Consider the following 6,987-nt stretch of genomic DNA (forward strand, 5'->3'; position numbering starts at 1 on the left):
TTTTTAAAAAATAGCAGACCTACAAGCTCGTAGCGCGCCACTCTGTGGCACGCTACGAGCTTGTAGATCTGCTATTTTTCAATAGCTAAAGCATAACATAATGCTAACACCAAAAGGGGTTCCCGCCCAAAATGGGTTTAAGAGAAACTGTATTTACAACGTTTCACAGTAACACGTTTTTATTTACCAATGTCTTGATTTGTGCCATCATGTAACCAAGGGCAGAATTTTAAGCATATAGTACAACATAATCCATGATCTATAGTAGACCAAAAACAATGTCTAATAAAGCAATTTGTATGTTAGTTTGTTTTTATTTTTATACATGAAACACCATGCCCTGTTAGTCTAGCTTGCAACTGAACCCTCTAAAAACTTTCTACTGCTGACACTAACCTATCTAGATGTACCTGTATGATTTACATGCAGATGTACTCTGCATGGAGAGGTCTTTTTTTAATAGAAAAGGCAGAATTATACAAAAGCAACATTGCATTGAAAGGTACTGCCATCCAGTTATGTCAAGCAGGGGGCGGAAGTCTTTCAAAAAGAAGGTATCCTGCAGTTAAAATAAACTCTAGATTATGGTAAATTAAACAATCCAATGTGCTGATTACTTTAAGCCATTTAGACCTGAGGCTGATTAAAAAAAAACGTCTTCTAAATCAGTTTTTTAGAAGACCGAAGACAGTTTTCTGACGGATTTCTGAAAAACCTATGTTTCTATGTCAGTGGTGCTCAATGTTTTTCATGTCAAGGACACCGAGAATTATATGCATTTGGCCTCAGACCCCCATCTGAAAATATGTTGTTCCAGGCAGGGACCCCCCTGAAGCAAAGTTTTGAGTTAAAAACGTTTGCTCTGAAAGAATATATATTCAAAGATTTGAGGCACATTTTCACGATTTTTCAAAAATAGCAGATCTACAAGCTCGTAGTGCGGCGCTCGTAGTGCGGCAGATCTACACTGAGCTTGTAGATCTGCTATTTTTCAATATAGCTATTAGCTAAAGTATAACATAATGCTTAAAACACCAAAAGGGGTTCCCGTACTGAATGTGTTAATGGATTTTCAAAACAAATTGTTCTACATGGTTGTACAGAGAGTGAATTCCATCAAGGAAATGAGAACGTTCTGAAAGGAGTCTTATGTTTGAAGAAATTGGATGGATTCATTAATCAAGCCCAAGAAATTGACATTCCATGCAATCTTATTTTCGCTTGTGGGGAACCTATCTATCGCATTTGGGAAGCAATTAATTTCAAGGCAAAACTAGGAAATTAAATGGAATTTTATTTATTTTATTTTGTTGAGGGACACATCTGACATGGTATGGAGGTCGGAGCGCATCGCATTAAAAGCTGCACTACATGTAACTTTCCTCTTCTACCCCGGATTTGAACCTGGTTTCCTGTGCAAGTGCTGACATTCTTACCATTGAGCTAATAGAGCCTGCCTGCTTGCTCAGGGGATATATTGAATCTCGAGCATCAGGTCAAAATGTGTGTCAGATCCTGTGTCTATACCTGTAGGTGAGACATGACCTGGCTTTGAGCCTTTGACATGATCTCAATGTCTCAATAGAAGATCAGGGAGACAACATCCAACCTACTCTACCATACAGATTGGACGGTGCATCCGATTTGTAAAATTATTTGATTTGGCGCTGGAAAATAGTCAATGGTCACGTGATAATGTGATATTACCAGTAGGCGTCGAAATGTATTACAAGGCATAGAATCAGCCTTCTGAACAGCGAGCATCCAACCTACTGGTCCATCAGTAGCCGCAGTAGCTGGCTAGTGAGTCTATTGAAAGCCTTGATTGATTGAACGTGATTTTCCACCGTTTCAATACACTGGTTCCATTCGAAGCGGGTGCACACAATTAAATTGTATGCATTATAAATGTTGCATAGTGCTGCTTTAATATGGAATTAAGTATGATTTGCAAATCCTTTTAGATGATTTTGTTTATACCAGGTGTTAAAAAAAACGGCAAAATCATTGTCTTAAATTATAATTTAAAATTAGGAATATACGTACAACCTTTTATGAAGTTATACGAATCTCTCCAGTTTCTGACAAACAAAACAAACACTATAATTAATAAATAAATACATGGATCACAGTTTTATCTTGAATAAAGGTGGACAGAATGACCAGGAGATGGCGCCTAAAATGACACTTTTACCAATTTGACCAATCACTGAAAATAATAAAACACAAACTCTATATAATATTCTGTTTATATAAAGGCATGACCCTAAGAGTAGCTTCTACACTACTTTGAATGGGCTCTCAACACAGTATGATGCCTTTATGCACATAATTATCATTTGTCTATGTGGGCAGCATTCCATGACATGAATCAATTAATCACCATTTTATACTTCGCTATACACTCACAGGCCCCTTTTCCACCAAAATAACTTTGGTTCTTCTTGAACTTGTTCAATGTTTTATGATGGTTTATATCACATCTGCATTTTGCAACCTGAATAGTGACACGCCCACATTGGTTCCCACCCACTTCAGGGCAAGAAGAAGTATTTATTTTTTGTTCCAGTTCAGAACCAACGCTTTAGGGATCTATTCTAAACCAATTAATTTGGTTCAAAATTAGGCGGGGAAAAAAAAGAACGGTAACGGTAAGAATTTTGAGAGGCACTGGATTAAACCGTGTCAGAGGAGAGGACAGGCATGGCCTCCGAGGATGTGCATAATACACATATGTTCTCAATGAAAATGAAAAAAAGAGTCAGTGTTCTCCTTTATTCACACAACCACGATGACCCACAAACACTAAATCAACCCCTCTCTCTCTCTCTCTGTTCACAATGGAGGTTTTGAATGACAGAGGAGGATGAGGAGGGCAGAGAGACCACCAGGGCCCAGAGAGGAGGAGGATGAGGAGGGCAGAGAGACCACCAGGGCCCAGAGAGGAGGAGGATGAGGAGGGCAGAGAGACCACCAGGGCCCAGAGAGGAGGAGGAGGAGGATGAGGAGGGCAGAGAGATCACCAGGGCCCAGAGAGGAGGAGGAGGAGGAGGATGAGGAGGGCAGAGAGACCACCAGGGCCCAGAGAGGAGGAGGAGGAGGAGGAGGAGGACAGGAGTAAGAAATCAGCCTTTGACCCGAAGGTTCTGGTGTGACTCTCATTATCTGAAGTGGTCCATTCTGAGACAGCTAGGGGGAGGTCACCGCTGTCACAGCAACACGTACGCTGATTACACAAAACAGGGCTGTTTGGTATAGGACGCATGAATACACACACACACACACACACACACACACACACACACACACACACACACACACACTCTCTCTCTCTCACACTCACACACACACACACACACACACACACGGTTATTGTCGGTGATGCTTTGTCATCATCAGTCTTAATTGATTGTAATCACCGCTGCTAGCCGTGTCTTCTCAAACCACCTCCCACGTTCTTGAGGTCATCATCTAGGATGGTGAGGATCTATATATGATGATCTATCAACAATAACAACACACCTCTAATCTCCTGCACCTGGATGGATTTAGTGTCATTTCTGAAAATGATGTATTGTTGGCCTCGAAGGCAATTTAGCCGTGTGGTTTTCCGTACAGTAGCCACAGTTCCTTCTGTGTCTTGAACAGTTCCACGAAACAGACATGGACAAACATGGCATAAACTGTGATAATATTATTATTCATAATAATTATTATTATTATTTATTATTAAAATAGGACAATTTATTTCTAAATGGGAGAGATTTATCCTTCTTCACTCGCCCGGCAATACCCAATGCAATACCCAATGTGACCAAAGGGTGGTGCTGTAGCCTCACAAATGACGTGCCAACGCTGGCTGAACTGAAACCAATCCAAGGTTTTGAAAAGCACTTGTCTGCTCTAAATTGTTCTTATAAAGAGCTTGGAAATACTTGACTTTTCTCCCTGTGTGGTTATGGATTTCCTTTTTGTACAATTAAGTGCCATTAAAAGCGAATGTATCCCATTAAAGCACATTAAGGTGTTGGGTGGACCCGTCCGGTCTTAATTTAACTCTGAGACTACTATACACATGATGTAACCAAATGGACCCTCACCGGTCCATTTTGGCTACATGTGTATAGTCTCAGAGTTACAAATGGATATACATTCATTAACCCTAACACTGAGGGTTTTACTGTGTGGGAATAGAGCAGGGATTTATTTGAAATCCATATTTGAACTATTAAAAAAAAAAAAGGAGAAACATCAGTATGAAAAAGATCAGAGAGAAATCATGTCTAAAGGACAAGGAGATGTTCTTGCTGTGAGACCACCCACATCTGCATGGAACGTGGAGAGCACACACACACACACACGCACGCACGCACGCACGCGCATACACACACACACACACGGACATGCACACGCACGCACACACACTTTCCTCATTGTGTAAGATGAGACTAAAAACTTTATCCCTAGTTAGATCTGACATTGTATCTTGCACACTGGAGTCTTCTATACTGCTTTCATGACACAGGAAATAAGTAAGTAATAAGTAGTATTTCTTAAAGTGACCATACCGGTGGTCTTGTCGTGTTTATCCCACTATGACAATTAACTGATGATCGTTTCCCAAAGCATCATTTTATTTTATTTTTGAGGAAGCGACTGGCAGGGTTGGAAAGTGTTGCTTCTGCTTTTGATATCCCCCCTCTGGTCGTTATTTCTCTTTAGAGCCAGTGGGCAGATGTTTAATGCCCGTTTCTGGGCAGACTAAATACATGCATTTCCTTCTAGGAAACAATGTAGATTATAGACTGTCTGATATGTTTTATTATTTTATGTTGGATAATATCACAATTTAACAATTTATATCAACAACATTAACCCTGGCATCACTATTTTGGACAAATAATAATACAAATTAAAACAAATAGCCCCCTTTTTATTTTATTTTTTCCTTTATTTTTCTTTCTTTTATAAATGAAGTCCTGACTACTGTATTCAATATCATTTCAATATGGTTTGAATATCAACTTGAAGAAAATTGAAATGTGCTTGAGATACAACACAATACAGTTGCCTTTTAATGTAGGCTACTTTAAAGCGTGGATTGAAAATAGTATAGACGAAAACATGCTGTAAATTAAATTCAAACATCCTTAAATGCAAACGAAGTTTAGCTTATTTGGCTTTAGAGAAAACATAAGCACAATATCTAAAACTAAAGCCATTAATAGAACATGGTCTATATGTTTATGTATGGCCTAGCTATAATATAGTATGTTTATGTACGATATATGGTTATCACTGTAGACAACCCTATACAGTACATGACTGACCGGTGTCCCCCAGGGGTCTATACTAGGCCCCTATATGCTTATTTCCCTCTACACACCAAATATCTATGCTGAAAAAAAATTGCCAAACTAAAAGCTCATAACCCGTCACAATGTGACACGTTGTGAGCTTATAGATCTGCCATTTTTGGGGCTAAATGTTTGCCCCCAGGGAGTCGAATGTTTGGTTGTAGGGGGGAGTGTGTGTGTGTGTGTGTGTGTGTGTGTGTGTGTGTTTAAAGCTCCATTCTGTGACACACAGCCCCTACTGATAAACAAGGGGAATTACCGCAACATGCTGTTGTTTCAAAACAAATCCCCTCCCCTGTGGAACCTCCAATGGCTCCCCATCTCTGTAAAAAAAAAAAAGAAGCAAAAAAGACACATACAGCCAAAGAGAGACAAACTATTCCTGTCTACTGCTGGTACAGTAGGTTGTTTCAGTTTTATTGTGTGTCAAGTAGAAGAGGTGGGTAGTTTAAGAGTATCTGGCAATTACACTGGTTATTACTCTTTGCATGGACACAGATTACTGTAAAGACCATTCCGACGGAGTGCAGCTACCGCAGAAGTCATCTTGCGTAGGGAAGTGCCACATATAATGCGGTAGTGGGGGAGGGGGAGGCGGGTGGTGCGAGAGGTGAGCAGGTTTTAAAGCTACAATCCGTATATAGGTTGTACTGTATGTCTGATTCTTCACCTCCCAATGGAGAGAGAGAGAGAGGTAACTGCAAAGATCTATCTATACTGTACAACAAAGGTGGTGGCGGTGCATGAATATATATATCTTGGTGTTCAAACACTGTACATATTATTTATTTATGTTGTGTATGTACTATAATAAGGCAAGATGTAATATGAACAGGAACGACTCTAATGTCAGTCGTTTTTTCAATTTATTTTGTTAAATGTGTCATTATAATAGCATAATGATAGCAGATCTACAAGCTCATAGCGCGCCACCGAGTGGCGCGCTACGAGCTTGTAGGTCTGCTATTTTTTTTAAATTGTGAAAATGTGGCACAAATCTTTGAATATAATATTCTTTCAGAAGACTTTTTATTTATTTCGACGTCAGGCCTAAATGGCTTAATAAACTTTTTGTTTGCAAGGACTCTGACAGTGTTCAAATAAAACCAAACGGACCCGTATTTGAACACTCAGAGTTATAGAGCGGTTATATATGGCCATTCAGGGCGATCTCTTGATGTGTTTCTGGTAATGGTATTGTCTGCCCATTTTGTATGTCTGGGGACAAAAAAAATATGTTAACAAAAATGTCCACCGTCCGCACTGTTCCGACGAAAAGAGAGCTGAGCGAGAAGGCAAAGCTCTCCGTCTTCCGAGCAATCTTCGTTCCTACTCTCACCTATGGTCATGAAGTGTGGGTCATGACCGAGAGAATAAGGTCGCGAATACAATGGGCCGAAATTAGTTTTCTTCGACGGGTGGCTGCGATCTCCCTTGGAGATTTTGATTTATTTTTTAGATAATAAACCAAAATCCCTGGAGCAAAAATAAAAAAATCTGGAGCACTCTGGCGGAGCTGTTGCCTCCGTGACCCAACTACGGATAAGCGGTTGAAAATGGATGGATAGACAAATGTCCACCACAAGACAGCATGGCGATGACTCCTGATTTAGCTCAAAAGGTATAAATA

Source organism: Electrona antarctica, assembly GCF_951216825.1.
Source record: "Electrona antarctica genome assembly, chromosome: 18".
In the NCBI taxonomy this organism is placed as follows: domain Eukaryota; kingdom Metazoa; phylum Chordata; class Actinopteri; order Myctophiformes; family Myctophidae; genus Electrona; species Electrona antarctica.